Source organism: Trichosurus vulpecula, chromosome 2 (assembly GCF_011100635.1).
Source record: "Trichosurus vulpecula isolate mTriVul1 chromosome 2, mTriVul1.pri, whole genome shotgun sequence".
In the NCBI taxonomy this organism is placed as follows: Eukaryota; Metazoa; Chordata; class Mammalia; order Diprotodontia; family Phalangeridae; genus Trichosurus; species Trichosurus vulpecula.
In genome coordinates, this window is record NC_050574.1 from 360,507,247 (window position 1) to 360,516,917 (window position 9,671).

The following is a 9,671-nucleotide window of genomic DNA, read 5'->3' on the forward strand; positions in this document are numbered from 1 at the left end:
AATCTCATTGGGTCTCAGTTTCTTCAATGTAAAATGAAGTTACTTAAATAGATTATTACTACTCTCCTGGCTTGTGCTCTGCTCTGTGAACAACCAGAAGCACTCTTTTTTGCTTTGAAACTGTGAGGAGGGTCCCCAAGTTCTGATATGGTAGTGCTCCTCCTTACCCTGGGACTGATGCTAAGGACTGCAAATTGGATCTGAGCATGGTCAAAGCAACAGAGTTCTGCTAGCAAAAAGTCCCGTATAATCTCCTGATGACTAGTTGTGTGATTCCCTTACCATTTGTGGGCTGAGAGCTGTGGAGGCAACTACTGCTGTTGTCACTGCTAATTCAGTCTCCCCCAAAGCCTGGTCCTGGTTTGCTGGGGCCAGGGCTGTGCTGGTGCAGACTGTGCTTCACTCTCACCAAGTTGCAACAGACCCTTCCTGCTAACCTTCCAAGTTGTCTTTGGTATCTGTGGGCTGAAAGGTCTGGAAATCGCCACTGCTGCCACTGATTCAGTCACCATGAGCCTGCTCCGGGTCTGTGCTGTCATGGCCTGCGCTGGACTTCGCTCCTCTCTCACTCTGGCACAGCAGACCTTTCCTGCCAACCTTCCAAGTTGCCTCAGGCTGGAAATTTGTTTCACTTCATCTTTTTTGCGTGTTCTGCTGCTCTAGAAATTTTTAGTCATTTTTTGAGGTATTTGGAGGGTTTGCAGGGAGAGTTCAGGCAGGCCCCTGCCTTTACTCCACTATCTTGGCTCCCCCTTCTCTGAAGTCTTTATGTGAGTAGATTATTTCTAAGATTGATTTCAACCTACAATTCTATGACAAAAAATCACCCATAATTCTATTTCTCTGTCATCTAATCATTAACCCTCACTTTATCTAATTGCCTATTACCTGCATTCCTTTGTGTCCTATGTCTGATGTAGGAGCAAGCAGTAACAGTGGGCATCAATGCGCAGAAATTTATTGAAATAAAAGTCTTGGTTTTACTTAATGACAAAGTCATCTTATAATTTTAATGGAAAAATAGTATTTGGTTATGTTTTCCTTTCTCCATCTTGTATAATCCCTAGTTCTCTCTGGATATTTGAATAAAAAGCAAATATAACAAATAAAAACTTCCCTTAGCACATATCTCGTTTTCTTATTGGCCTTCCTACGTTACCTTTCAGAAATATTGAGGAACAGATTAAAATCTAACTGTGGGGGAAAAATCAGAAAGATACTGCAGAGATCAACACTGTAGCAGTGAAACAATTGACTTGGTGACTTCACAGACATTTACTGTCACTATTTTCTATAATCTGCAGTTAAAATACCCTATACTGGGTGAAAACCAAATTGTGTGCCAGAATAGCGAGAGAGGATCCATCCAAGTCAAGGGGTAAATTAATTGCTCTTTTTCACAGTCTGCATGTAGCATTGTGATACTTTGAAGTCTACGACAAGCTATATTTTAAATTCCAATAAGTATTATGACTGAAACTGATTCTAGTGAGTTTTCAAGTAAGATGTAGCTCAAGTCTATAGGAAGTAAATTCTCCTGATGTCACATTGCAAAAACATTTTGAATTTTGAGATTCATGTCACACAATATGCAGTGGGAAGAATAGTGGCTGTGGTACCAGAGGACATGGGTTTGAATCTCAGTTCTGCCACTGGCAGTCACTTTTAGTGAGTTTTTCCATTTTATTTTTCAGTGAATTCAGAATAATCAGGGCATCCAACATTTGTAACACCTTCAGCTTCAACAAAATTCATCAGGATATCTAGGGGATGCTGCCTTTGTGTTGGTTAGTAAAATTTTGTATTATTTTAGTATTGGTCCTACATATCACCCAGGTAAAGTGAGATGCATACTTATGTTCAAAAACAGAGGTGGAAGCGACTTTAATGAATATCTATTCCAAATCCTTCATTTTACAGATAAGGTATCTGAGGCACAGAGAGTTTAAATAAATGATCTAACATAAAGGGAACCCCGAGTTGAGTAAGGGTGTGGGGGATGGAGGCACAGAAATCCAGAAACATCAGCACAAGGCAAGTGATAGGAAACAAGGGAATAGGTGCTTACACTAGCCTACCACCTTCTCATTTTAGCTTCTGATTTGAACAATCTTTGCTAAGAATGTAGCCCTTTAATTCTATGCTACTGGAATATTTCAAGTGTTGTCAGTGTCCCAAAATTCAGTATTTCTGGGAAAAGACCTAATCACCTTGTCCTATTTATAACACTCTTTCTGATTCCTTATTTCCACTGGAATGGAGACATACTAATCAATGCCTAACTGCTTCTGTTTAGCTTTTCACTGCCATATCTAGAGAGCTAAAGGCCAGTCTAGAAGCAGTGGGCTGCCACTCATCTTCTCCAGAGCAATTGTAGCCATGCCTTCATGCTACATTTTGGAAAATATGAGACAGCATTGAAAGCTGAAATTTATTTTTCTTTTTTTCTTTTTTTCTTACACCCATTCAGACAAAAAGGGTAGTACGAGGTGATTTATGAGAATATATTCTCCTAACTCATGTAATCATAATATCACACCCTAGAGGATACTGATACACAAGGGAAAAAATAATCCTTCAATTTGCAAGATATACTTGACCAATCTATTGCCATTTCAAATAGAGAAAGTTTTAGTATACTTGTTATAAGGCTATCAATTACAGATAAATCTGGCTTCTATGAATTGTTGTAAATCTTGCTTTCCTCTTCTTGACATTGATACATAAACTGCTTAATTAATCCTTCATTGACATAAAAGGAATATTTGTCTTAAACTAAAAGAAGCTCAGATGCAAAATGAACAGCTTTTATTTATTGCCTTCACTATGGAAGGTGAACATTTAATTTTAGGGAACAGCAGCTCTCCTTAGGCTTGATTTCTTGACATGTGGTTCTCCACTCCAATCCATCCTATAATCCATTAATAGACTATCTTTTTTTTTTTTCTTAAAAGGCTATTTTCATCATGTCACCCTGTAATGGCAAGCAAAGTGGGACTTTTTGTTATCTTTTGTTTTGGAGTGCTTTTCAGCACTAAGAAAATCAAGTGCCTTTGATTGAGTCTTGCTTTTGTTGTTAGGAAGGCCCACACCCTTTTGCTAGTTAGGTCATGAGTGGTGTGAAACTCTCAAGAGGTGTGAAACCCTTGAGATGTATGAAGCCCACTGACCCTGAAGATGTGTATAAATACTCTGAGGTTAGCATTTTGTTTGGGGCTCACTAATTGGAAGAGTGTTGCTGTGGAGACTCTAGGTAGCTGTTAAGGAGCCTCCCAGCTTTGAAAACCCAGATGTTGGTGCTTCTCTCTGGTAACTATGTATGTATAGCTTCTGTCAGACAGCTAGAAGCCTGTCTGTGGATTTGTGTTATTTGCTTTTTATATTTTCTCTGTTTGTAATTTTGTTTGTATTTGCTCTGAAGTTCAGAGTATTTTTCCCCCTGAACTAAGTGAATAATATATGTGTATATATATATATATATATATATATATATATATATATATATATATATTTGATTACAGTGAGATTATAAACACCTTTAAGTTGCTTTCCTTAGAAAAGCAGATCAAAGAACCTGTGCTAGCATCCCTCCTGTGTGCTGGTGTTATTGGGCTTGCACAGCCATAGAAGCAGCAGGTAGCATTGTTGTTACAGACCTCTTCACTTTAGAACAACCTCTAGCTGTTTCTTGTTTCCTACCATCATATGGTATGGAGTATGAATGAGTTTAACCACAAATCAGGGGTCAGAAAGTAGAAGTTGGGCAATTGTCCTGTTCTTTCTAAGTCAGGTTTCAAAAGGTTGTTTCCACTTTGTTGTTATTGTTGTTGCTGTTTGTTTAAAGCATGGCCTTCTTAATTCCAGATACCAGAATATCTATATTAGAATATAAGTGTAAAAAAAATTCCAAAATGAAATAGGATCAGAGAATCCCAGAATTTCAGTGTCAGAAAAAAAAATTAGTTATCATTTAATACAGTCTCTAGGAAAAAAAAAGTATCTATGTGGCAACAAAATGGACAAGGGTTCAATCAGCCTCTTCTTGACTCTCTCCAATGAGGTGGAAAGTTCTTTGACCTGGTGAAGAGTGAAGAAAGCAAAGTCAGGAGAATAATGTAAATAATTTCTACAGTAATATAAAGGAAAGTGGGGCAGATAATGCCACAGTGCAGAGAGTGCTGGACCTACAATCAGGGAGACTTTATAAAAATGCAAGTTCAAACCCAGCCCCAGACACTAGTTGCGTGACTCTGGGCAAATCACTTAACTTGCTTTCCTCAGTTAATCAATTGTAAAATGGGTGTAATAATATCACTTTCCTGGAAGAGTTATTCTGAGGTCATATGAGATATTTTTAAAAGTGCTATATAAATGATTATTCCTACACCTCCCTCCCCTGTGAAAACAATGGTAAATGGGAACCGAATTCTAATTAAGAGCAATGACTAGTTCCAGAGGTCAAATGATGAAACATATTTCCATTCAGTATAAAGGCCAGGGATGTATTCAAGGAAAAAAATTGTCTAGATGGACTTTGTATCAGCTGGTATTGCTTGATTGCTTTTCTTCATTACATTGGAAGGTTCTATTTGGCGTCTGGGATAGGGATGGAGAAATGAGTGTGGTATTTAAAAAAATAATAATTAACTAAAAACAGGTAGCTAGATGGTGAAGTGGCAGAGTGCCAGGCCTGAAGTCAGGAAGATTCATCTTTCTGAGTTCAAACTTGGACTCAGACACTCACTTGCCATGTGACTCTTGGAAAATAATTACACCCCGTTTTTCTCAGTCCCTTGTCTGTAAAATGAGCTGGAGAAGAAAATGGCAAATCACTTGAGTATCTTTGCCAAGAAAATAACAAATGTGGTCACAAAGAGTCATACATGACTGAAATGACTCAACAACTGCAACAACAACAATGACAAAACAAGTAAAAACAAACAGTAATAAATACCCCCTGTGAGAGGGGGGAGCAGGATCAGCTATACCCCACCGCAGCCTTTCAACAACATTTTCAGATCAAATTTTCAAAAGTTTTTCCATACATCAATCCTAAATTTCTTTTTCACAGGTCTTCCTACACAACATCTCTTACATTTATCCATTTCATTTCCTTCACAATGCCACCGCCCTAGCATAGGGCCTCATTTCCTAACACTTGGATTATGAAAATAGCCTCCTATTTGGTTTCACTAGATCTAGTCTCTCCTTTCTCCAATCCATTTTCCACGCAACTGCCCACAACAATCTAACCATTTCACTAATTCGATCAAGGTGTTCCAGAGGTTCCCTGTTGCTCCTCTACCAATTCAGGTGAGCTCCTTCTTTGAAATTTCTAAGCTCTGACAGTTGCCATGAGCAGCAAGAGGTTAAGTGAGTGATAAGGCAATTATGGAAGGGACGCAGAAGTTAAACACAGATCTACTTGATTTCAATGCCAGCAGTTTCTTTAAGAAGATGCATAATAAATATTATTGAATGACTACTAAATGAAACAAAAACAATGCCACCATTCTCCATAATTACAGATCATTATCACTGCTGAACCCTTTCGCTACCATGGATAAAACTGAAAGCTATATTTTGATGTTCTGCTACACAACTGAGGCCTAAGGAAACTGATTAATGCTCAAATTAATTTTAGGTGGGCATCAGACAGTCTGGAGAAATAGAGAAACATTTAAAAAGTTTTTTTAAATTTATTTTTAAACATCAATGAGGTACACCAATTGAAGAGTTCCAATGAAAATGTGCCATAAAATTAGCCCCACATACATGTGCACATGAATGCATAGAGGGAAAGCTTTTGAACACAAACATGGTGAAGAAATTAAGTCATCTGTACATAACACTGTCAAATGAATAGCTTCCCTTCCTAACATAAACATTCTCACTCTAATTCTTGGGGTCTGTTCCCTTCTTTGAATTATCCCAGCTCTGTGAACTGCAACTTTGCACATCAACTCTGGATTGAATTGAAGTGAAAATGACTTCAAAGTATATTCATTCACATTCTACCCATTAGAAATTCAAACTGTGTATGGTATTCAATGAATGCAATCTAAAAATATAAGATGAAAATGAATAAAATACCACTACAACAAATATCAATCCATACACATTCAACTTTGGCAATCAACCATACAAATAAACTAATAATGTCTGTACATAATAAAACAATAGTTCTGTTTGTGCCAGGATATTACTTATACAAGATTTCTAATCAGTTCGTCAGGGACATTTATCAAGTACTCATTGTCTGTGAAATATTGTACTAGGCAAGGAAGAAAGGGGGAGGGATATAAGCAAAGGAGGTTCTGGAAGAGTTAAAGAATGTCCCTGACTTCAAACCAAAAGGAAGAGAACATTTCTTCATGATAAGCTTTAGTTGTGTTTAGGTCTATAAGAATCCAGCTTTATTAAGTCTGTAGGAAGGTGACTGGATACAAAATCAGACTGTCACCTGATCAGCACAACACAATTATCAAATCCTTAGGGAATGAAGATATGTTTAATGAATTGCCCCTAGGAATAAAGGGGACTAAAGAAAAATAAGAGTATTTTCAACATTTTATTGGTGACTGAAGAGATGGCAAAACTATTATCTCAGATAAAGATTACACAACGCTGATTTAGGTCTGGCTCAGGAGAGGACCAAGCCACATTCCCAAGCTTATATAGCACATCTGTGCCCTTTGGGTCACAAATATGTGTAGTAAAGGTGTCAACAGGGCTTTTTCCTGTAGCAGGCGTGACAAGAAGGGAGTAGGAAAAACAATGTGGTGGCAAGACAGGTAGAGATCATACTGCACTAGCATGAAAAGGGAAAAAAAGCATTTCCTGGAACACATTCCTGAAGGAGAAAATAGAGTGTAAAGTTCAGAGGACATTGGTTTGAATCCTGGCTTTGCTATTTACTTTCTGAATCACCTTGGACAAGTCACTTAAAGAGGTTTCCAAACAAAAGTTCATTTGAATCTCAGTTTCTAAATTTATAAAATCACGGAGGGGGAGGCCTAGATGATATCTTAGATCCTTTCCAATTTTAAATCTAGACTCCTGTGATTTCTTCCTTTACTTTTTCCTAGAAGAACAAAGCTGCTGACAATGAAGTGTGGTACTGCAACCTCCCCTTTTTAAGGTTAGGTTTTTGTTTTTTGTTAGCACTGATGTTGATTTCTAATACCCTCTAAGTGCAAAATAAGTGAATATTTTAATGAAGAAAGATAATTAGCAAAACCAACCTACCTGTTTTTAGGTTTTTGTTTTTGTTTTTTATTTGCACTGATGTTGATTCCTAATACCCTCTAAATGCAAAAAAAATTAATATTTTAATGAAGAAAGATAATTAGCAAAACCAACCAACAGTCAATTGTTTGTCACAATACAAGTCTCATTTTTCACTATTCTAACTAGAAGTTCAATATATTACCATTGGTCATATGAAGTCAAGAATGGTCAGTTTCATTGAGGAGAATTTTCATGTCTGTCAATTTTTCATGATACATTATTTTGATTTTTGTGTACATTGTTCTCATGATTTTGCTTATTTTTCTTTGTACCAAGTCCAATGATTAATTCTGTTTCTCTGAATTCTTGTAGTAATTTCTTATTATGCAATAATTGATAGGATAGGATAGGATAGGAAAGAATAGGATAGGACATTCAGATAGATTGCACAGTGGATAGAGTGTTGGGTGTGGAGTCAGGAAGACTAATCTTCTTGATTTCAGTTCTGACCCTAGACACTTACTCTGTGTGAATCTGAGCAAGTCACTTAACCCTCTTTGCCTCAGTTCCTGATTGGTAAAATGAGTTGGAGAAGGAAATGGAAAACCACTCTAGTATCTTTGCCAAGAAAACCTCAAATGAGGTCATGAAGAGTTGGACATGAGTGAAATGACTGAACAAATGTTCGTATACCACAACTTGTTCAGCTATTCATCAAACAACCACAAACTTTGATTTAAAACACTGTTCTACCAGAAAAGTGTTGATATATTGGGAGACAGAGGTAGGGACTTAGCTATGTGTAAATATATATATATATACACACACACACACACACACATATATGTATATATATATAAAATGTGCGTATATATATATACACACACACTCATGCATATATACATATATGTATATACATATATGTGTGTATGTGTATGTATATCTATCTATATGTGTGTATGTAGTTTTGATTTCCTTGGGATATATGCCAATTAGTGGTTTTGTTGTTCTCTAAACTGCCAACAGAGAATTCTTTCATACAGTTGTTGACAGTATGTGTGTCTTCCTTTTAAAAAATTGCTATTCTTTTTTTGACTATATAGCTATTTGGAGAGGTTTCTTGCTTATATATGTATTTGTAACAATTCTCTATATCTTGCCATCCTGTTTGATTGAGTTGCAATATGTAGTAGTTTAATCATGGGCATTTCTCACTTCTAAGAAGACTGGCAGAACTGATGCAGAATGAGGTGAGAGAATTGATTATACAATGACATCGATAATGTAAAGATAATATTCTTTCTGTGTATTCTCCCTTCTCTTTATTTTTAGTGGGAAAGACAGGGTAATCGGGGTTAAGTGACTTACCCAAGTTCACACAGCTAGTTAGTGTGTCAAGTTTCTGAGGTTGAATTTGAACTCAGGTCCTCCAGATCACAAGGCTGGTGCCCTATCCACTGTACCACCTAACTGCCCCTTGTAAATAATATGTTAGCAGGCACGGTACTAAACTCCCCCCAATGCCTTCTTTTATAGAGCAGTCTCCACCTCTTGCTCTGCCTGGTTTCAACTACACAAAACAAGACACTTCCCCACACACACAACCCTCACCTCACCCTACCCTACTTGCCTGCCTCCTTTTGTATGATGTCTCCACAGATTCAGTTGTAAGCTCTTTAAGGGCATGGCTGTCTTTGTATTAATTGTAGACCTAGCATTTAGCATAGGGCTTGGTGCTTAGGTGCTTAATGAATATCTATTGAATTGGAACATGAATGACTTTCAAAGAGTAGGGAATGCTGATCAATATGATGAATATGAATCAAGAAGAAACATGATAAAACATATTAACCATTTCCTGATAGAGATGATGGACTCAGAGTATAAACTAAGGCACATTTTGAGGACATATCCAATTTTGGAATTTGTTTTCTTTGATTATACATGTTTGTAACGGAGATTTTGTTTTCCTTTCTCAACTGAGGGAGAAGGAAAAAGGTCAGAGAGAGAAAAAGCAAATTTTAGTTTATTTTTAAAAATTAATTAAAACAGACCAGCAGTTGCAAAATCAGCCCCTTTGTAATCAGTCCTTATTTGTGTGGCTTTTGCTGTTGTTGTTTTGAAAGAGATAGAAAGAACGGATGTATTGGAGATAGAAGAGGCTGGATGTAAGGAAACCAATTAGGAAACTATTGCAACAGTCCAGGGAAGAAGTGATGAGGTCCTGAACTAAGGGAATTGTGGTATGAGTAGAAAAAATGGGACTGCAGCACTGGAGAGAGATGAGAATTGGATACCCAGACTTGGGATAAAGATGGTAGTTAAATTCTAAGCAAAGTGATAAGAACACTATAAGCCAAACTCAACCCTCGATTTTCCCTTGAAGCTTATGTGAGCATCAATTTATTGTCTTAGCATTTATGAGGAAAATTTCATATTAT